This window comes from Tamandua tetradactyla, chromosome 7 (assembly GCF_023851605.1).
Source record: "Tamandua tetradactyla isolate mTamTet1 chromosome 7, mTamTet1.pri, whole genome shotgun sequence".
NCBI classification, from domain to species: domain Eukaryota; kingdom Metazoa; phylum Chordata; class Mammalia; order Pilosa; family Myrmecophagidae; genus Tamandua; species Tamandua tetradactyla.
Window position 1 is genome coordinate 166,219,503 of NC_135333.1, and position 22,850 is coordinate 166,242,352.

Genomic DNA, 22,850 nt, shown 5'->3' on the forward strand with positions numbered 1-22,850 from the left:
TCGATAGGTGAGAGTGTTTATAATGGAGCACAGTGAATTTTTAGGCTATGGGGTTCACAATAGGGTCCAGGAAAGCTCCAACTATTAGGCAATAGAAAGTATCTCTAGTGTGAGGAAGCCAAAGAGTGAGAGTTAAGATCAAGAAGGAGTTGTTCTTCACAGGCCTATCAGTTAGGTATGCCTTGGGCTGCAATAAACAAACAGTGATTTAAGCCATACAGACACCTATTCTTCACTTAAGAAAACTAGGGTTTGATTTTTGTGCATCAACGATGCCATCAAAGACTCAAACCTTTCTATTTCTTCATCTAACCGTATTCTTCATGTTGGCTTTTTCTTTGCATTTATCACCTCATGGTTGCAAGATGGCTGCAGCGCCTCCAAGCATCACATGCCAGCATTCCTCCCATGCAAGAAGGAAGAAGGAGGAAAAGGAACCTGGACCCCTTCTCTCAGGAGGAGGGGGAGGTGGGGAATGTTTACTTAATGGGTACAGATGATGAAAAACTTCTGGAAAGAGTGCTGATGATTACACAGTGTTGTGAATGTATTTGATGCCATTGAATTATAAATGGCTGAAATCATAAGTTTTAAGTTAGGTGTATTTTACCACAATTAAAAAAAACAACAGAGAAAACAAAAAGCACTTCTCTCCACGTGGCTCTCTTCATGGGGGACAGTCTTTCCCAGGAGCCCCCAGTAGACGCTGCATTCCTGTGGCCCCGATGTGAGTACACGTCACCCCTACACCAATCCCTAGGCAAACAGGCAAGAGCTTTCCATTATGAGTCATCCCTTGGGAGAACAGCAGCGTAAGTGCCTGTTGGTTAGGCAACCAAGACTGCTAGCCACAACTAAGCAATCCAAGTGTGGGTTTACAGAAAACAAGGAATTTAGGTTAAGTAAAAACATACAGTTTTGTCTAACGTAAAGTCGTTGTATGTGTTATTCATGAGCTAAAAACAAGAAACAAATGTATAGAAAGATGGAGTAGGATATACTCATCAGAGAATTCATGCAGTCCTTTGTATGTCTCTTTGGAGCAGGCAAAACTTTTGAGGGGATGAGACCCACTTGGGTGGAAATCATGAGGACAAAAGAATTGACTGTTGGTGAACAAGCTTTTAGGGAGACATTTCTAGGGAAAAGAATGGTTGTACCCAACTGGCAGGTCTCTAGAAGGGTCTTCTCTCTGGTGGAATGCAGTGGGCCTCTGCGTGGTAGGCCTTTCCCTGAGGATCTACCCTCCTGCCTTCCATGTGAGGTTCTGCTCTACAGCCAATCCTGAGACTCCACCTGGAGCATAAACAGAGAGGAACAAAGGCTTTTGGAGTTAAGTCATCAGATGGCAATGCTAAAAGGAAGATTCAGAAGTTCCTGCTACAGGTATTCCTAAGTCTTCCCCATCTCCAGTAATTCCCAGGACTTCAATTTTTAGCTCTTCCTTTCTATCCATTTCTTCACCCCACAAATATTTTTTGAGCACACCATGTGTGATGCTTAGCTTCATGTGTCAGCTTGGCCAGGCGATCGTGTCCGGTTGTTTGGTCAAGCAAGCACTGGCTTAATTGTTACTGTGAGGAGATTTTGTAGACTCAAATCACCAGTAAGTTCATTCAACTGAGGAGATTGTCTTCAGCGATGAGGGATGTTTCATCCAGTCAGTTGAAGGCTTTACAGAGAGAAGTGTTCATTTCAGCAGTCAGAAGTAAGAATTTCCATCTCTACGTCAGCAAGCTAGCTTCTCCAGGAAAATTCATGAGAAACCTTTATCAGAGTCTCCAGCTTGCAGCCTGTCCGATGGAATTTGGGCTTCTGCATCCCCACAGCTGTGCAAGTCAGTTTTATAAAACCTCATAATATTTACAGATATCTCCTGACTGCTCTGTTTCCCTAGAGAACCATGGCTACCACACCGTGTGTGCCAGGCACTATTCTAGAGGTTCTGGTGATGAAGGAACTAACAAGAAAGACACGGTTTCTGTCCCAAAGAGCTTGCAGTCTAATGTGGAAAACAGATGACTAACAAGCAAACAAGATAATTGCAGACTGGACAAGTGCTCTGAGGAAACAAGCAGGGTGATGTGAGAGATGCAGGCTGGGGAGAGTAGCTCAGATAGGATGGTCAGGGGAAACCTCCATGGGCTACTCACGATCCTCCTTCCTTGTTTCTCATAGCCAGGGTAGGTTTCTGTTGCTACAGCCACACACTCTTAACAGATCATAGAATAAAACGAAGGCATCAGGCCCCGTTACAGCCTAGAAATATCTGCCTCTGAATTATGAGCTCCTCTTGCTCTGAATCCAAGTGCCCAAACAATCTCTCAAGAGCCTATTTAATTTGCCCAGGAAAAAAAAGTCTAGATAATATATTAACACACATGTAAGACTGACCTAGGGAACAGGTGCTCTGGATGGCAGATGGAAGTTTTCTGGCTACTGCTTATTAATAAGTGAGCTTTCTGGTTACAGATCTGACTTGTCTGAGTCACTTCTCCCCAGGTGTGATCTCCACCCTGAATGAGCTGATGGCTTCAGACAGACACAACCGAGAGGCCAGAGCTAGGACCCGGGTAAGGCAGCAAGCTACCAGAACCCAGGAATTCTGGCTTGGAGAATCTTATCCACCATTCTTTCCTGCTGGAGGAGAACTTTGAGGTCATCAGGCCTGTGACATTAATGAGCCACCCCAAGATTCAAAAAGTGAAGTGACCAAGGGACTGGCCACAAGTCACACAACTAGTTAGTATTAGGACAGGGTAAAGACTGCGTAACTCCGGGCATCGGGAGTCAGTGCATTTTCAGTTTATGGGCCTGGTATTGAACCCTAGCTGCTATAATCATGGAACAAAACAGCTTAAGACAAAGCACTTTTCATTCAATGCACAGTGACCGAGAACCTGCTGTGGGATTGCACTGTGCAACCCTTGCGAAGTATGCAAAGGCGAAATGCATTCTTTTGTTCAACACGTGACGACTGTGCATCCTGTTTGCAGGGCCCTAGAATACCTCTGGTGTAGGCTACGTGGCCGTGCAGTGGGGGAATATGGGGCCGGAAAAGTTGGGTTGAGCCTCGTGGTAAAAAGCCTTGAGTGTCTTTCTGTGGGAAACTGGACTTGCCCTTAGACAATGGGGAGCCACGGAAGGGAAGTCATGAGCTCAGGTCTGTGTTTCAGAGAGCTAAGTCTGGTGGGAAAGGGGAGGAACTGAAGGTGCCTGAGCAGGACTGGGAGGCAATGAAAGCTTGAACCAGGACAATGGAAACAGAGAGGAAGATAAAAGCTTTGCGAGCTGGTGCAATGATATCATAGGCCTTGAGGGAAGAGGCAGAGGGGAATCTAGTTTGGGGGTGACCAGGTGGATGAGGCAAAGGGGGGCCAGAGGGTCAGCAGTGGGAGTGGGTGGGCTCGGAGATGCAGATGATGGAGTTAGTTTCACCTGGTGGAGTCCCGAGTGTCAGTGAACATTTGCCTGGAGACGTGAAACCTCCAGATCTACCAAAGCACAATCTGTAAAGCAGCATCTGCTCATGCACACAAGAAGGAGACACTGTCCTTCTGTGAATAACAAGTAGAAATTAAAGAGGTGTGACCAACATGGTTTAAATTAAGAGGAGTTGTTTTGGGGAGGGGGCTGGGGTTGAGCAGAAGGAGGAAGGATGCTTTAAGAATTGAAGTTGAGAGCAGGTTTACAGTAGGGCAGAAATAGACAAGAGGCAAGAGAACCCAGTGGGGAGGGAGAAGAGACAATGAGAAGGAGGAGAGGTAAGATGGGGGATTGGCGATGTGAGTGTGCAGGGTGGGTCTCTGCACACAGTTCTTTGCAAGGGCCCTTTCCCACCTCCTCTCTTAGAACCACTTGCCTTAGTTATACCTGAGCAAACAGGATTTTATTAGGAGGACCCCCTAGGTGTCTCACAGCCATCGTGATGCCCAGCAATGGTCTTCAAAAAGTCTGCCTCCAATGGGAGCTCCTCAAAATTAAACACTTTTGTGCATCAAAGAACTTCATCAAGAAAGTAGAAAGACAGCCTACACAATGGGAGACAATATTTGGAAATGACATATCAGATAAAGGTCTAGTATCCAGAATTTATAAACAGGTTGTTCAACTCAACAACAACAAAAAGACAGCCAACCCAATTACAAAATGGGAAAAAGACTTGAACAGACACCTATCAGAAGAGGAAATACAAATGGCCAAAAGGCACATGAAGAGATGCTCAATGTCCCTGGCCATTAGAGAAATGCAAATCAAAACCACAATGAGATATCATCTCACACCCACCAAAATGGCCATTATCAACAAAACAGAAAATGACAAGTGCTGGAGAGGATGCGGAGAAAGAGGCACACTTATCCACTGTTGGTGGGAATGTCAAATGGTGCAACCACTGTGGAAGGCAGTTTGGCAGTTCCTCAAAAAGCTGAATATAGAATTGCCATACGACCCAGCAATACCATTGCTGGGTATCTACTCAAAGGACTTAAGGGCAAAGACACAAACGGACATTTGCACACCAATGTTTATAGCAGCGTTATTTACAATTGCAAAGAGATGGAAACAGCCAAAATGTCCATCAACAGACGAGTGACTAAACAAACTGTGGTATATACATACGATGGAATATTATGCAGCTTTAAGACAGGATAAACTTATGAAGCATGTAATAACATGGATGGACCTAGAGAACATTATGCTGAGTGAGTCTAGCCAAAAACTAAAGGACAAATACTGTATGGTCCCACTGATGTGAACCGACATTCGAGAATAAACTTGGAATATGTCATTGGTAACAGAGTCCAGCAGGAGTTAGAAACAGGGTAAGATAATGGGTAATTGTAGCTGAAGGGATACAGACTGTGCAACAGGACTAGATACAAAAACTCAAAAATGGACAGCACAATAATACCTAATTGTAAAGTAATCATGTTAAAACACTGAATGAAGCTGCATCTGAGCTATAGGTTTTTTTTTTTTTTACTATTATTATTACTTTTATTTTTTTCTCTATATTAACATTCTATATCTTTTTCTGTTGTGTTGCTAGTTCTTCTAAACTGATGCAAATGTACTAAGAAACGATGATCATGCATCTATGTGATGATGTTAAGAATTACTGATTGCATATGTAGAATGGTATGATTTCTAAATGTTGGGTTAATTTCTTTTTTTCCGTTAATTAATTAAAAAAAAAAAAAAAGTCTGCCTCCACCCTCAAAACTTCTCCTGGGGAAGCCGGAAAGGTGTGAGAGGCACATGTCTCAATTTAACTCTGTTTTTGTTTTTTTTATCATCTTCCTCCTCACCTTCCTCTTCGTTTCCCAGGGCAAAGGGGCAGACCTTCCTGCCTGAAGTTGCAAGCTTCTGTCACCTTTCGTTGGTTCCTGGCTCAATGGAGGTGAATTCTGAGTGGAAGACAAATGACCGTGCCATGTGAGCCATGCTGCAAAAAAGGCTGAGCGGTTTTCACAAGCCCACCTCAGGGATCTCCAGAGGGAGCAAGAGGGCCCAATCCGTCCCGGAAGGAGGGACTCCAATGGCTCTGAAAGTAAATGCCCAAAACCCACAAACATCTAATAGGAAAAGGAAAGTTGATTGCAAAGTAGAAATAATAATAAAAACACCAAGCAGTAAAATTTCCTGATATTAGAAAAATCGCACAGATACCAGCAGCCTGCTGGCTGGCCATCTGCACCTGTGATCACTGATGTCCAGCACTCCGGTCATCACTGGGGGATGTGCGCTGGAGCTGAAGCACTTTTTGGAGAAACTGATGCACAGCGATGAGCAGGTGCGCTGTGCGCCCAGCCCCTGCCTCTTGCCTGGGTGAAACTGTCCCTGCTGCCAATCTGCTGATTCTCAACTTACAGAAAAGCCGAGGTCCTTGATCCAGGAAAGGAAGAAAACCCTACTGAAATCCCACCCTCAGGAGTAGAGCTCGCGTCTCCTAACACAAGAAGAATTCAAACCATATCTGTTGTTTTGAGACCAGCTCTGAGTGTCCCTTTTGCCGGTCTCTGCAGAAATTGGTTTCTGGAATTGATGCTGCTCTCCTGTCCTCTGTCCCTCTCCAAAAACAAATGCAAAATGTTGTGCTTATCAACAACCTCCGATATTTATTGAGTGCCTGTTGCATACCAGCCAGTTGTATTAACCATTGGTGTGAATTTATTGTTTAAACGCCAAAGTGACTAAAAATAATTTTCTTTGAGATAATTAAAGTCACCTAGAAATGTTGTAAATGTCAGGTTAGATGTCACTGTCACTGAGAGGTACTTCCTGTAAATACGATAAATATTCACCAGAATAAAAAATGTTTTGAGGATTCCTTCTCCATGATATTATTTTTGGCATCATCTGATAAAACATATTCACTTAATTCACTCAACAAGTATTTGAGGACACACTATGTATCAAGCACTATTCTAAATGCTGAATAATTTGGCAGTGAACAAAATAATTATGATTAATATATTTAGTACTTTCTATGTGCCAAGCATTGTGTTCAAGATTTTATGTGTATTAATTTATTCTTCAAAACACTAATAATAGCATTAGATGCTATTATTATATCCCATTTATTATATGCTATTATTAGTCCCATTTTAAAAATGAGGAAAGAAGGGCACAGAGAGGTTAAGGTCTTTCTCCCAAGTCACACAGTCAGTCAGTGCTGGAGCTGGGATTTGAACCCAGCAATCCAGGCCTAGAACCTCAGCTCTTCACCTGGAGAATGCCCGCCTGGCAGAGTTCACATTTCTAGCAATCCAAGTGTGTGCTGGTGAGGATTTCCTTTCCGAGCACACCGTGGCCTCTGAGGGGGTTGGGGGAATTACTGGAATAATATACATGAGGGCGAGGTTGGGGTCCAAAGACCTGGATTCAAAACCCCAACAAATCATCGAAACTTTCTGAGGCTCCGTTTTCTCATCTCAGATTTGCGGTGAGGACGGGTGGCGGCGCGTGAACGAGCTGGCGGATGGCACTTCTCTGTGGCCCCCGAAGCCCTGTATTCCCAAGCAGAGCGTCTCCGTGGCACCTCGGCACTCCCGGAGGCGATGCCGTTGGTCTGGGAAGCCGCCCAGGGGTTAGGGAAGCTGCCCAGGGGTTAGGGAAGCCAGAGCAGCCCCAGTGCTGCCCCTGAGCCCTCAGAGATCCTTCCCACAGCTTTAGCCATGGGATTCCAGGTGACTTTCAGTGGACATAATTTCCTGTCCACACAGGAATGTTTTTCTGTGGGAAGGGGAGTCAGGTTCAAAGATGCTCAAAATTTATAACAATTAGAGCTAAGGCATCAGCGGCTCCCTACTTAACACCCACATAAGCAACAAATGGCTCACATGTCAGTTCCAAGATTGAGGACCCTTTGTAGCCAGAATCCAGGAGGGAATAGGCCGTTTTGCTGCCAGTACGAATAGCAGGAAATTCACTGCAGGGGGCAGGAATAGCTCTTTGTCATCTATTCATAAGGACTTAGAAGGTGGAGGGGTTTTCAAAATCCGTAAACCTTTATTCGTTTTTATGAAATCACTTACGTACTGTAAAATGGAATACACATCAAAGAGTGTTCTGCCATCCTTCTGTGGTTTCAGAAATTAGTTCGATGCCAGGAAGAACTATCCTCAGAGAGAAACATTGTTAAGGGCAGATGGACAGGGCTTGAGGGCTTGTGCTTGACTTTCTAGTTTGTTTGCTTTGGGCAAGTTACTCACATCCCTGAGCCTCGGTTTCCCCATCTGTGAAATGGGGACATAAATATTTCCACTGCAGAGTTATTAGGAGGACTTGACACATGTAAAGAACTCAGTGCAGTGACTGACAGGTGCTCAATAAGTAAATATTTCCAGCTTTGGCAAAAAAGAATTAATCTCTTCCTGGTCTCCCCATCACCTCTGCTTAGGTCTGGGCTGCTTCTGGGAAGTTCCTTTCGTGGTTCATACTGTCTTTTGTAGCACAGCACAAATATTCCCTACACTTGAGTAATGCCTGGGCACAATTTAAAAAAAGCTAACGTAAAAAAGCATTATTTAAATTATTCTTCACCCCAAACTATATAAGCAGAAATTATATCTAAACTCCTCCTATGCAACTGTAATGCCAACTGGATTTACAATAACAAAACAAAAAGAAGATTTCTGCAAAACCAGTAAAACTCAGAGTAGCCATAATCACATGACAGGTGGTAGATGGTGTTGGATTAAACTAAATCACTGACCACAAGGAGGCTTTGCCTCCAGCCCCCCAGTGCCAAGTTCTATTTTGCGTGGCCCCCCACTTTTCTGGTTTGTACGGCATTCCATGACATCATCTGACCTCCACTGGCCTCACTTAGGAATCACTCAGGAATGAAGTCCACCCATGTTCCTTTCTGATTAGCTCAATTGATTACAGTAGTACCACTTAGCGCCAACATGGCAGGGGCTACAAATCTCACAACCTATTTCTAGACAGACGATCGTCCAGGTGATCTAGATATGCTAACATTTTAAGACCATCACTGAGAGGAATACAAAATTTTAGATTATCTCTGCATACTCTCAGACCTAGAGGGATCTACAGATTATAGTTTAGAGACATTGATGAAACTGTTAGGCCCATGAGCTTTGGCATCAGACAGTCTTGGTTCAAATCCTGCACTGCCACGCAGTAGCTGGGTGACCTTGGAGGAGTTCACTCATTCAGTCATTCAACAAACATTTGGTGAGTACTTACTACATGCCAGATACTTTACTAGGGGGATATGAGTGGATAAAGGTAAACAGGGTCACTGCCCTCATGGAGCTTACATGTAGAATCTAATAAGACAAATTACTGAAGCTCCTCCCCAAACCTAAGCTTTTATGTCTAGAAAATGGGGACAACAATTGGGCTTTAACTTGTAGGGCCACTGGAGAACCAGATAAAATAATGCATTTCTAGAAGATGTTCTAGATTTTTCTGTTTGTCCTAGTTCCGCTCCCCATCACCTGGGAACTGACCAGCAAGGAGTGTATGACACAGGCTCGCACTCTGGGTTCAGCTGTGAGAAGCGCTGGTGGAGAGAGGGGTGCTGGAAACTGGGGCTGGGGTACTTATTCCCCGGCTGCCTTGGCTTGGGGTGGGCAGTGGCTGCTTTCCTCACCACGCCCCGGCCACGGGGCCTCGTCCTCCAGCCTCCAGGAGTTGCTCTGTCCCTGCCCCCTTCAGTCCAGGGAGCTCTGCGCCCAGCTGTGCTAGCTCCCCATTTCTCCCTGCTCCCACTGGTTTCTCTTAACCCTGGTGACCCCTTTACCAACAGTTCCGTTAATCCCTCTCCAGTTGCTCCATTCAAGCCACCACCAGTTTCCTTCTGGGACTCTCTTCTCAACCATGCATAAAGCATGACTTATTTCACAAACTTAAGTGTGCTAGGCCAGTCACGCTGAAATAGCAGAAAACTCGATTTGCCTCCCAGGAAGGCCACAGGGCGTGGGGGGTGCAGGGGCTGGTGCGGAGACCCAGGGCCTAGGGCCGGGCACTGAGCAGGGAGGCGGCCCCGCGGTGCGCACGCAGGGGGAGCCCGCATGCACACTCACTGTGCATGGGACCGTACCTGGCCCCGTTTCACTCCAGCAGTTGCTTCTCTCTCCTGCCCATGGCCCTCAGGGCTCCGCTGCCAGGTGTCCCTCCCTCCCACCTAACAGGGTCTCTTCACCTGCCAGCCGCCCACGGGCCCAGGTGCACAGAATGTCATGAACGGGAGAGAGTCTACAGGTGTGGGCCTGAGGCCGGCATTGCTACCCTCAGGGGCTCTGGAAGGACTCGCCAGAGACAGCTGTTCAGGGAGCATGGTAAGCTACTCCCTTAAAAATAAATCATTGTACCTGAGGAAGAGGGCGCCTTTTTCCAACTTGTGCAAAGGGATCGTATGCGCTGGTGGTGGCCCGGCTTGGGGACCCTTAAAGCCCAGTCTGAAGCCATGCTAGGGACACAGGGACCTCTGCAAGAGTGGGGTCCCCCTCTGCCCGGGCCCAGCCTTCTGGGCGCACGGACGCCCATTCCCTCCTGGGAATCTCAGCAACAGTCGGGCTCTCAGGGGACTGGGATTTATTTCCACTACATAAAGGACTTTCGCAGCTGAAACTTCATCCCCTTTGCACTCCGGGGACCGTCTCCATCCTCCTTCTCTCCTGCGTTTCTCTCCCTCCCTCCTCTCCTCTTCCAGGAGACCCGGTACTCTCTCCTCCAAAAGTTTAGTATTTTCGCCAAAGACAAGTGGGTAAGTCTTCAGTTGAATTTGACTTTTTTTTTGTACTGATATATATGATACATTCACATACTATGTACTCATGCAAAGTGTACAGTCAAGGGTTCACAACGTCGTCATATAGCTGTGCATTTTTCATGACAATTGTGGCTTTGACTTCTGTCGCTGCAACACCAACCTCTCCTTACCCAAGGGCTAATGGCCACTTCCTTCTGGGGTTTGGGGGTTGAAAAGGGAAAATACAATGGAAAAGAAAAATCAACTTCTTAATAAATTAACCTGTCACTCATGACTTTAGCATGCGCCTAGCAGGGTGAGAGCTCAATAAAGTTGACCATCACCTTTATTATCATTCATGTGATTACCACTCTCATGACAGCCCTATGGGAAGCGGCACTCCGAGTCTCTGGTCTCAGAAAAAGGCACCAAGTAGCTGGTGGTTGAAAATAGCACCATCCAACAGAACCTTCTGCCGTGATGGAAATGTGCTCGATCTGCTCTGTCCAACATGGTAGCCAGAAGTCACACATGGCTACTGAGAACTTCAAATGTGGCTGACGCAATTGATTAATTGTATTTTTAATTATATTTAATTTTAATTAGTTTTATTTTAAGCCCAAATAGCCAAGTATCTATTGACTTCCCCATTGAGCAGGCCTGTGAGATTTTTGTAGCAGCTGGCCACAGAGAAGGCGTGAGCATTTTCATTCCAAAAAATAGAGTGATTCCCATTGCGTTTCCCAGCCGTGCCCTGGGCCCGGTTTGGCTTCTGCGCACACTGCAAAGACTGGGCCGCATCTCAGCGTTGCGACCAGAAGCCAAACAGCCAACAACAACGCTTGGAAGCCTTGGCGGGGAGTGGGGGTGGGTCCCCAAGTCAAAGCTTTTACATTCCCAGTTCATTCTGCACAGGAGAAATGTCAGCGTGGCGACACCACCCGTGACTTCTGTTTGTAACACCCCGTTATCCTGGCTTTATGTGGCCTCTAAAGAACACCTATCAGAGTGGAATTAAAATGGGCTTTGCGTTTGTGCGCTGGTGCAGACGTTCACACCGTCCCCCGGGGCCCTCCGAGATGGTGCACTCAGCCGGGCCTGGGAGCTGCACGTCCCGTGTCCGTGGCCACGCCGCCCAGCCAGTGAAAGCGCCCCGAGCACAAGCGGGAGTTTTCACGAGCTGCTGCAACGGGGCACCCGCTGGCAGCGTGGACCTTGGCACAACCCGGCCTCCCGGCTCCTGTCACCTTCTCACTGCAGCTGGAATTGGCATCGCAGCTCTTGGAAAATGGGCAGGTCTCATCTCCACATTCTGCATGAATCACCCCGTTCTGTGGAGGGGCCGCGCTTGCCTCAGACATCACAGATGGGGCGCTTTTCCCGTGGCCAGACTTTCTTTCCCAGGGGCTGGAAGGGGGCCAAGAATCCCTCCTTGAGCCACTGTGATTTTTCCTCTCCTCAATCCCTGCCCTTTCCAAGTTATATAATTTCTTTGGAGCCACATGTTTTCAAAGTCCCTCATTCATATACCTTTGTAAATAGTCTCGTACAACGTGCGTGTGTGGGTTTTAAAGTGACTCGAAAGCCGAGAGGGAAATCTGATGGTCTCTCCCTTTTCAGATGCCCCATCACATGCAGGATATAATCCAAGCTCATTAATAATGATAAACGAGGCCCCTGAGAGCTGCGTCCTGCCCACGGGAACAGGCTCCCCTCCCTGCCTTGCTATGCTTGCCCCAGCAGTGCTGAACGCCTGACGGTTCCTCAAGGAAACCATGCCATCTCGCTCCTCCTTGTATGTGCTTATGCTCTACCCACCCCGCTAAGAACACCCTCCTCTCCTGCCACCCGGGAACTATTCATTACAGGGCAGCAGGCACTGTTCTGAGAAGCCTTCTCCTCTTCCTTTCTCCCAGAGTTACCCGCCCCCAGCCCACCTCTCTCTGCACCCTACCACTTCTCTATGACTTGTATTTCCCTCATCTCCCCATATTGGCATTTGTTTCCTTATCCTTCTTTCTCCACTATTGTGCTGTGAGATTTTTGAAAGCTGGGCTGTGACTTTTCTGCCAGAACCTATCATAGCGCTGGGCTCATAACCACCCATCAAAACCGATTGCGGAAATGACTTAAAGTGAGTAGAAGGCACATCTGAAATGAGAAGGCCCAGTGTTTCCCACGCTACACACTCTCTTCTCGACAAAGTTTTGTTGAATTAACTTGAATCTGCTTGGCCTGGATACAAGTATGATCTAGTCATTTAAATAAAAAGATGTAAATTATCTAAAAAATACCTTATGCCAAAGCTTAACAAATTAAATGAAGAAGGGCTGTTGCAAGGGAGGAAGAGAGGGAAGGGAGAAAAGAAAACACCGGAGGAAACATTTATTGGGGGCCCATGCTGGTCTGAAGCTGTTATGTACCTCGGAAGAGCCGTGTTCTTTTAATCCAGTCTTGTCAGGGCAGACCTATTGTGGGATGGACCTCTTGATTACGTTGTTTCCATGGAAATGTCACCCAGCCCATTCAAGGTGAGTCTTAATCATTTCCTGGAGCATTTTATGAGGGAGAACTCAGAGAACACAGAGAGCAGAGAGATAAACCAAGGCACAGACATATGAAGATGCTGAGCTAAGAGATGAAACCCAGGGTCTGCCCTGGAGAAGCTAAGTTAGGATCCACAGATGCTTAGAAGGAAAGCTAACAGGAACAGGTGCTGAGACAGCCATTTGAAACCAGAAGCACGGAGAGAAGGAGCTGTCATGACATCACCATGGCCTTTCCATGTGACAGAGGAACCCCAGACGCCATTGGCCTTTCTTCACAGTCAACATATCTTTCTCGAGATGCCATACTTTGGACATTTTCATGGCATTAGGACTGTAAATTTGTAACATAATAAATCCCCTTTGAAAAAACCGATCCATTTCTGGTATATTGCATTCTGGCAGCATTAGCAAACCCAAACAGGGCTGGTCTTAAGGGCTCCAATTTTAAAGGACGACCCAAACATGTCTCTCCATCTTTATTAGGCGATCCCAGTTTAGGCCCCACCTATCTCACCTGGACATCTGCAGCTACCTCCTTGTTCTCTCTTCTTCTCCACCCAGCTTTGATCAGGTTTCTGCCTTAATCTTGCCAGTGGCTTCCCATCACACTTGGATTAGAATCTAGTCTCCTTTCCCGGTCTACAGTAGCCCTCTGTGGTCTGGTCATCACACCTTTCCAGGACTCTGTCTTGACCTTCCTCTTGCTCATATTCCAGCCATCCGGTCTTCCTTGGTTCCTTTGGCTAAGCCTATGTTCACTGCTGAACAAATGATGCATCCACAGGCCTTCAGATGGCCTTAGAAGACACCTCCTTGGAGAGACCTTCCCCAACTACCCATCCAATATAACTTCCCCGTCGCCCTCCACCATGTCACCTGTTTTGTTTTCTCTGTGGCATTTTCACCCTCTTCTTTATTTACTTGATTATTCTGTCTCCTCCAACTTGGCTCCTCAAGAACAGGACTCTCACCTGTTTTGATCACTGCTCTATTCCCTAGAACCTAGAACAGAGCCTGCTCGAAGAAGGTGCTTAGAAATGATCTGCTATGGAACGGCTGACACGTGCCTGACACTGTATGAGACACTTTCACACACACTATTCCAGGTAATCGTGCCCAGAAAGGTTTCTTACCTCAAATTAGCTGGGATAGTCAATGACTTCCAGGATTCTGATATTCCGGCTGTAACCTAGGGTAAGTTCATTCATAATTAGTTTCTTTGATGTAGAAGTGAGTCAGAGAGTGTGACTTCATGGCCAAGTCCACATCAAAGTGTTTAGGGACGAACACAAGGACAACGAAATTAATGCGACTTTAAAATGGATGGTGCAGGAAATTGTGACATAAAGGGATGTGATGGGTGGGGGGGCATCCCACGGGAGGCTGGCCTCCAGCTCCCTCCCTCTCTAGCACTGATAGCAAGTGGCCTACCACCAAACAGGTAACTCCTGCTAATGTCCCCCCACCTTGAAAGGAGCTTTGGTCACACCTGCCCACATGTGTGTATGCTGGAAAGATGACCAGAAACACTGAGCTTCTCAGAGGCAAAGCTGAACATATAGAGGTGAGTTGTGTTTTTAGGAGAGCACTGTCATAGCGAACCATGGAATTTTCTTCAGCTTTAGAAAGAGCATCAGACTGGAAATCGAAGACCTAGTTTCTAGGGCCTAGGAGCTCTGTGAGTTTGGCAGGGCACTTGGCATGAAGATGAGAATGCCTGCCTTATTCACCCTAGGAGACTGCTCTGCAGCTTAGAGTTGCAATGCTGTCTGTAGGAAAAGATGAAAGGGTGACGTTCCAGGCAGTGTAGTTGGTTACAATCATTACTGCCAAGATCTACTCCCTGAGGAATCAGAAGATGACAGAATATTAGAAACTAAGCCAAACCCTTACATGATATGTGTGTGCTTGCTATGTCTTACACCTGCCATAGAAGGCCCCTGCTTTGGGTTGTTTCCCCTCTATGAGGGAAGAGAACGCAAACACACGTGTGAAAAGGAAACAGTAGAGTGAAGGACAAATGAGTGGTTGGAACGAAACCTTCTAGGAGTTTGGGATGGTGGCTTGAGTATTATAATATTCCTAAGCCCCAGTTTGCCTCCTCCACTGCCATTCCTCAGGCTCTCTCCTCCCCAAGCCACCCATGTACAGAGACATTTCTGTGACCAAAGAAGATCTAGTGAAGCAGTTAAGGAGTGGACTTCGGAGCCAGAATGCTGGGGTTCAGGTTGCAGCTCCTTTACCTAATTAGCCAGTTACTGCAGCTCTCTGTGACTCAGGAGCCCCATCTGTGAAGCTGGGAAAGTGATACAATGTTGCCTTCCTCTTAAAGTTGCTTTGAGGATTAAATGATTTAATAAATGTGAAAGTACTTAGTACTTGTCTGACACTTTATAAATATTTGCTGTTATCATTAAGTTGCTTATCTGATCCTGTCAGTGGCTTCTTCAAATATTTTTTTACATGGAATCTTATTTCCGACTAAACAAAGACCGCACACCTTATTAGGCTTTCAAGTCCTTCCCCCATCTAATCCTCCACTCCACTCAGGTCAAGCAAAATGATTTGCTTTTTTTGACGCTCTTCTTGCCTTCCAAGCTGGACTTTGCCTCCCAGAGTGCTTCTCTGAACTCAAAGGACTTAGCTGTTGTCTTGTGGCCCCTCCCATTCTTAGTTTTTGGGGTCATTTTATCTCCTCTGCTAGACAGCAAACTCATAGTTGGCAGAGATGATGATTTATTTGACTTACGTATAGTATTTTGCACCATCCAAAACAGGCCCTTTGCCCATAGTAGATATTTCATTTAATAAATGAATGGCCTGATGTGGTCAGAGATGGCATCATAGAAAGAAAAGTTCTTTTAATAGGATCTCATTTCCCATTAAGCAACAGCTTTGAAGGTCTTAAGGGAGAACAGGCTTCAAAGATTGTTATTATTTACTTTGATTGTCATGCAGTGGTTAAGAGCACATATCGTGTAGCAGAACTGCCTGATTTTCAAATCTTGATTCTGCCACTTACTAGGTCTGTGATTTTGGGCAAGTTACTTACCCACTGGGTCCCCCAGTTTCCTTACCCATTGAGGATAATAAAAATACTTTCCTCATGGATTATAATGTGAGGATCGTCACATGAATCTAGTGGTGGGCCCAGCCTGTCAAAAGTTCTCAGTGTATGATAGCCAAGGCTATATTATCAAAAAGCATTAAAAGTGGAAAAGTCCTCTACCCCCACCCCAGCCATCATATCACACAGATGCAGCCTCCCCTGTTGGTTTAGTGAATAATTTCCAGAGACGTTCTGAATATAAAGTATATTTAGTAATATACATGGAATCATATCATGTATACTGTTCTGCAAGTTGCTTATCTGTCTGGGTTAATACACACACTGTTCTAAGTAATCCTTTTCTAACACCTGCCTAGGGTTTCAGTTTATGGGTCTATGATGATTAATTTAGTCAGTGCCATATGGGTGGCCATTTAGGTCGTTTCCAATTTCTCACCATTATAAACACTGCAGTGAGTAGCCTGGGTGTGCATCTTTGCACACTGGTGCTAGTGCAGCTGCAGGATGAAGTCCTAGGTATGTCACTGTGGCAGTAAAGGACATTCACACCAATGTGCAAGAAACCCAGTTGCCCAGAATCATAACCCTTGGCATATCTCTTGCTGACATCATTGGTTCTTACATGGCCCTCTTGTATTTTATTTGTTTATCTGTGTTTGACAGTTAACACAATAATCTTGCTTTACAATTTCATGGTTGTTTCCTAGTTGATTTCCAGAAATGCAGTAACCATTACACTCAAAGTATAAGACTTAAATAGGTAGAAAACAGTAGGAGGAGCTGCTCTTGTTAGGGAGGCAGTTGGAACACTCTGGGGAGTGGGAATAAATAAATAAGGCTTTGTGGAGAGTCTGCGGCAAAGAGTCCAGTCTAAGTTGAGGAGCTGATCTATTTATGGGAGCCACGGGAGGCACAACAGAAAGTCAAATTCGAGACAGAAGAGCCGAACCAAGGAGCTGGGGTCTTCTACCAGGCTATAGAATGAATCACACAACAAAAGAGGTATTTTAAGTGGACTCAGGATGGATTTCCATTGCTATAATTCCCTACTTCAATATATAAGTAGTTTCTTATGCTAAAAGCATTGCGTTTCCGTTAGAATGGATTAGGTTGTACTGCAGTAACAAATACTGCCCCTCCCCCAAGGGTGAATTTGAACAATAAAGGTTTATTTCTCATGCACATGACCTGTCCACTGGAGATCTGTTGGAAAAGGAGGAAGAGGGGGGGTGATTTGGCGGGCCCCAGACTGATTGGAACAGCCACCATCTGCGATGTTGAGGCTTCCAGGCCAAAGATGGATATGATTGCCAAGGCAATTGGTAAAAGAAGTGTTCTAGAACATCCTCCCTCTCCCAGCCTCAAATCCTGAACTTTCAGAATTTCCACGAGAATCTCTGTTTGTTAATAAACATTTCCAAGCCCCACCCCATGTCCCATTAATTTCAGCCGGCATTTAGTTCAGAGAAAAGGCATCACAATGAAAGCTTATGCACCCAACAGTTCCTTTAATGGACTTGACCTGAAAACCTTACCTAAAAATCAGTCACGCTCTCACCTTAGTTGAGGGCCTGTTTTATGTCTGCTAACTGGTCTGCTCTCTTGGGTACTCAAACCCTTGATGTTTGCTTCTTTCTTTTTCTTTTCTTATTCTGAATACTATTATAACTTCACCATGAAAAATCTTTCGTGGTGCATTTCTTCCCACCACAGGTAGTGGCAGACTTTGAAAGATGCACTAACATCTTTACATCTTGTTAATATTCACTTGACTTGAGGCTTAACAGAACTTCTCATCAGATGAGGGTTCCATGATGAGGACTGGTCTTGCGTGTGTATAATAACTTTCACCTGAGACTGTAGAACACTTTATAAGCATTAATTAAGTCTAAAATGCTTCTGTGGAGCAGGGAAGGGGGCGAGGGGCAAAGATGAAAATAAAGAATATGTCAAGGATGTGACAAGGAAGCCCTTTGATATGTCACCTAAGTATGTAAAGCACTTTATGTTTTCCATTTTCATCTCTTCAATTTAGATGTGATCAGAGAACTTTATGGTTGAAAACCGATCCGTTTTCCCTCCACCCCCTTTCCTCTAATTTCCAGCCCCAGCTCCTGGCACCTGCCCTCCGGGCCCATCGTATGACCCTCTGGCTCTTACCGCTGGACTGCCTTTTCCTTAGGTCCTGGAGCAGAGTCTGCCTGAGACACCCTCCTCCAGCTGGCAAGTCCTCAGGATGGTCTGACCTCACCAGGCACATGGGAAGAAGGAGAGTGAAGCAGGGACTCCGTGCTGATGAGAAGGGATCCAGGCAGGCCACTAGCCCAAACTTCTTCTGATAACATAATACCTTGGCCCATTCCAGGTTAACATCCACCCCCTGGGTGCGGCCCTGAGGACCCCATTTTACCTGTAACCCACAGCAGAGCTCTTCTATCTTAGAAGGTAGAGAGTCTTGAGGGTTCCTGGGAAGTTAGGGTACCCCTAGGTATGTGACCAATATGCCCATGAGAAGAAGGGTGGCTGGACTGACACCCTAGCAAAAAAGGGAAGATGCAGGCTGCCATAAATTCTGTCCTCAGCGCTGGGGAGGGGAGGGACCTACAGTGAGGGACATGAGAAACTGGAGATCCAGCCAACAGGGTCAGGACCAAGGTTAGATCAGAGACTAGGAGAGCGACACAGGATAGAATCACTGAAATGGACCCTTGGCCCAGCTGTGGGAAACTACTGACAGTTCTTCAAACACAAAGAGCGATGTGGCTCCCTTTCTAAGGCCAGAGAGCCATATAAGTGGGAGGGGCTGCGGGATTTAGCCATTGCTTTTGTTCGTGGAACATCTTGAGCTGATTATACTCAGCCTCTCAACTTGTGGATATAATGGACTTCTCCTTCTCTAATGCTATCTTGCCAGATGTTCAAGGGCCCCATCTTCCTTCCTAGTGCTTACAGTATCCTGAAATATTGCATGTTGGGTTGGCCATGTGGGATGAGTCAAAGTAGGACACAGTCAAGTTTGGGACACAGACAGGTGTTATTCCTACTAAGTGGTCAGTGAGCAAAATGCCAGCCACTGTCCAAGGGAAGTCCTCATAGTATGCCAAAGGACAAGGCAATGAGATGGGCAGGGGAGATGCGCATGGCTCCTGTGAGTGAGCCCCACCTGGCTCTAATAAGGCGATACCTCGGCTCATTCCAGGTAAAATTTCCCCATGGGCATGGCCCTGACTGGGTGCTCTGTGGACGCTGAGTGTGCGCATATCCACATGGGGCCCTCAGATCTGGCCCTCTTCTCCCCAGCCCCACTAAGTTTTCTTTCCCCTCCGGCTGTCCCCAATTCCTGCAGTCAGATGGTAGGGCCGGACAGGCATTTCGCTCTCACTTATGATATCTCCTCCTAATCTTCTGCCCTCTCTGTGGGGCTTTTCCACTTCCCCCATGGCCTAAGTTTTTAAAACCCAAAAGTCAGGAAGGATCTCTTTTTCTCTTCCTGTTTTCCATTGTGACTTCCCTTCTCCAAGGCAGTCAGCACAGAAAAGCCCAATTGCTTCAAAGAGAAGAAGGTGAAGTATCAAGGAGAGAAAGGGGATGATGGGATGGGGGGAGCGTTGGTTATTATAATATAGAGACGCTAGGATGTTTTTCTCCCACAGATCAAATTCCTAAGAGGCTGATTTCAAGTTGTTCGTCTTACTTAGAAGTACCTTCTACGGAGTGGCTCTTGGCAGATCTGTGAGACATTTGTATTGGGAACATCAGGTGGGTCCCCCAGGCTGAGCACAGGGCAGCGAGGCTCACCGCAGACCCAGACATGGGGGGCCACAGAGAAGGCAGTTCTGGGAGCAGGAGCCACCCAGGGGCCATCCAGGACCCACAGGGAAGGAGGAGTCTAGAGACTTTTTCTCTACCTGCAAATGTCCAAACTTAGGCAAAGAAAAAGTACAAGTAGCTCCCAGGAGGTATGGGGGGCCTGGGGAGCTGGATGGAGGCCAGAACTGAGACCGCGGGACAGCCAGGAGCCCCTCAGAGTGGACTTCAAGGGCTTTTTCTCACACTTGAGCTCTTGAGGTGGGTTGGAAAAGGATTGTTTGGTGACGACTAGTGAGCGTGCAGGATCTGAGCCAAAGCTCCAATGTGAGGTGTTGACATCGTCCTGTTTATGGAGCGCTGTGGCTTATATAATTCCATGTTCAAGCTTTATCCGCAGGCAGTAAAAAGACCAGTTCCTTCCAAATGTAGCCATCTGGGGTTGATCTGATAAGGACTGAAGCACCTACACAGACTCTGATTTTTCTCTAAACTCAATGAATTAACTGAGCAGGTTTGAGTGGAGAACAGTGGGCCAGCCACGCCACGCCATGCGTCCTGCGGAACTGACCTACCCTCTTCTGATCCCGCGTTACCATCTGGAGCACAGGCCAGGGGGCAGCTGTTTCAATGGACTGTTTTGGTTTACGTGAAACCCCTGACGTTATTCACACACATATATCACACACACCACACACACACACAAACTTGAACACACACCACATTCACGCAAACTTGGAGCCAATCAAGGTCCACAGCCCCCAAAGGCCCTTCACGAGGGGTAGTGATGAGACAAAACCAACTTGGGGCCCTGTGAGGCGCGTCCTGGCCATTGCCAACCCCACAGCCCCCCACTCACACTGGATTCAGTCCCAACCCCGGGAGACGCCATTTGTGTAAGTTTAGGGGTGAGCGGAAATATCCCCAGCTTCTGGTGGTAACGGATACATCTGAAAAAGGGAATTGAATCGGTCCTGCTCCCCAGAGGGACAGGTAGAGGACCCCCGTTTCCTGCCAGTTCAGTGGGAAACAATGAGGAGGGAGAGAAAAAAACTGGAGCCCTCCCTTCTCGTCCTGGCCTTAGACGTGAACCCTTGATAAGATCCTGGAAAACAAGCAGCATTTTTAACAGCCATTTGCCCTCTTCAGCTGAGAAAACAGCACAAGCCACTGCTAGGAACTGGGGCCACCTCTCTTGGTGAGCGTGGCCAGGCTGACATTGTCGCCAAGCAGCAAATCACGAAATGACCGAGATAAGGAATATAATAACATTTTCACATGAACTGTGCATTCTTACCTCTTCTATAGGAAAGGATGTCCCTGCAGGAAGGAGGAAGGGGAGCCCAGCCCATGTGCTGTGGCAGTGCTGGGGCTGCGGTGTCCGGGCCTCTGTAGGGACACAGGAAGAGGGTACGGAAGTTTCTACAGGAAAACAGAGAAAAGTTCAAACATAAACAGCATCCAAAAAAAATTTACCAACAGCGAGCTAGATTTCCTCTTTGGACCTTCCATGCTTCCACGAGCCACTGGGCTGGCAGATTTTAATCTTGGCTCCCATTTCCCTTGGTAACCTCCAGCATGTGTGACTGTGCTGTTTCCCTACTTAATACATTAAGAGGATGTGTTTTCTATGGCATTGGCGACAAAACAACCCCTTTCCAGAAGCTGAATTCTGGCCTGGCCGGAATCCGTTCTGTCTTTTCCATTTGTCATTTCTGGGCAGGGTGTGGGCTCCCCTTCAGCCCCGGGTAGGCCGGGCGGCCCCCTTTACAAGGGTTTGAACAAAGGTTGACACTCGCCCCTGCCCACCCCGCCCACTGCTTCTCACAAGAAGGCAAGGGTTGGGGTTCAGCCCCTTAGTTCTGTTTAGAAACACGCCTCAAGAAGCTCACTCATCAGGGATGTGAGAGGCATTGGAGCCCCACTTCGCTCCCCATGACCTGCAGGGGCTGGGATTGTCCCTCCCCACCGCCCCACTGCCCTCCTCCCGCTGCCCAAGAAGAAACTGCCCCCCCAATCTCTGCCGCCCCTCCCCCCCCGAGGTCACATGGCTCTGGTTTTAGGGTTGAGTTAGGAAAAATCAGAGTTCCAAGAGGGAGAAACAATTCCCTGGCTCAATCTAAACGAAAGAAACCATGACAAAAGAAGAGGGCAGTTTCGGGGGGCCACCTTCCCCAGTGCCTAGTACGAAAACCAAGATGGCTCCCCTTTGCCTCAAGCTGCAGAGATAGGTGAAGAAAAAAAGGAAAAATGTTGCCAGATGCCCTGGTGGGGACTCAAGGGTATGCATCTTCTAGAGGAGATGTAAGGAGTTTTTCTCCACTTTTCTCACTGATTAAAACCCTTACAACTCTGGCTAAACATTGTGGGAGCCACTTCCAAAGGGGACTCTAATGGGGGCTGCCAGACACTACAAGAAGCATCGTTACCACTCAGATGGGTCTGTCACACGTGTCAGGAGCAAATGGTTACAGTTACCAGACAGACTTCCCAGAGGCCACCGGCATGGGAAATTAAAGCTCCCCCACCGCCAGTGCCCAAAACTCTTACACCCAAATATCTTTCATAGTCAATCAAAGGACAGAATTGGAGTAAACCGATTTTTAGGTGATATCTTCTTTTGAATTGCTCTTTCCAGAACAAATGGCTTCCATTACATTCGGCCAGGGACCAATTCTTCACTTAGGTATGTAAAGCAAAACATGTCTTTTGCTCTGGATGTGTTACTCAGCACAGAAAGCTTTTCTGCTGGCTGCCCCGGATGAACGACTGGAACGTGTGATATAAACACCCAGGTAGCAGGAAGAGGGTGACTTGAATTCTGAAACCAGTTTAAAATGCTGTCTAAGAGGTACTTAGAATGCTCTGCTTTGCATAAGGGATACCTGCAGTTTCCAAAAATAGTTCATGACATAGATTTATTGAATGGTTGCTGCTATATACATTCATTCATTCATTCATTTTTTCACTCATATAATAACGTGCCAGGTTCCGGGTTACATTTTAAGGGTATAGTCAGATGTCGACATTGACCAGGCAGGCAGGGCTGCCAGAGACCCTGCTGGACTCACTGCTGAAGGACCCCATCCCCCTCCTGTGTGCCGGGTGGTAGCTCTTCAGCTGCCTGGTGCACGTCAGTGTTTTAGTAATCACGACTGCTGGGTTGGTGCATGCCCGCTGGAGAGGAGCTCTGAATGTG

General features: G+C 46.7%; 1 long non-coding RNA gene across 1 annotated transcript; it reads right to left on the reverse strand.

Moving 5' to 3' along the window:
* Positions 1-657: 657 nt before the first annotated feature.
* LOC143690301 (uncharacterized) lies at positions 658-21,033 on the reverse strand. Its single transcript, XR_013179125.1, has 3 exons — positions 20,949-21,033; positions 13,908-13,963; positions 658-1,296 (listed from the first exon to the last, which is right to left on the reverse strand). It is a non-coding gene; the product is annotated as an uncharacterized LOC143690301 (long non-coding RNA).
* Positions 21,034-22,850: the final 1,817 nt, after the last annotated feature.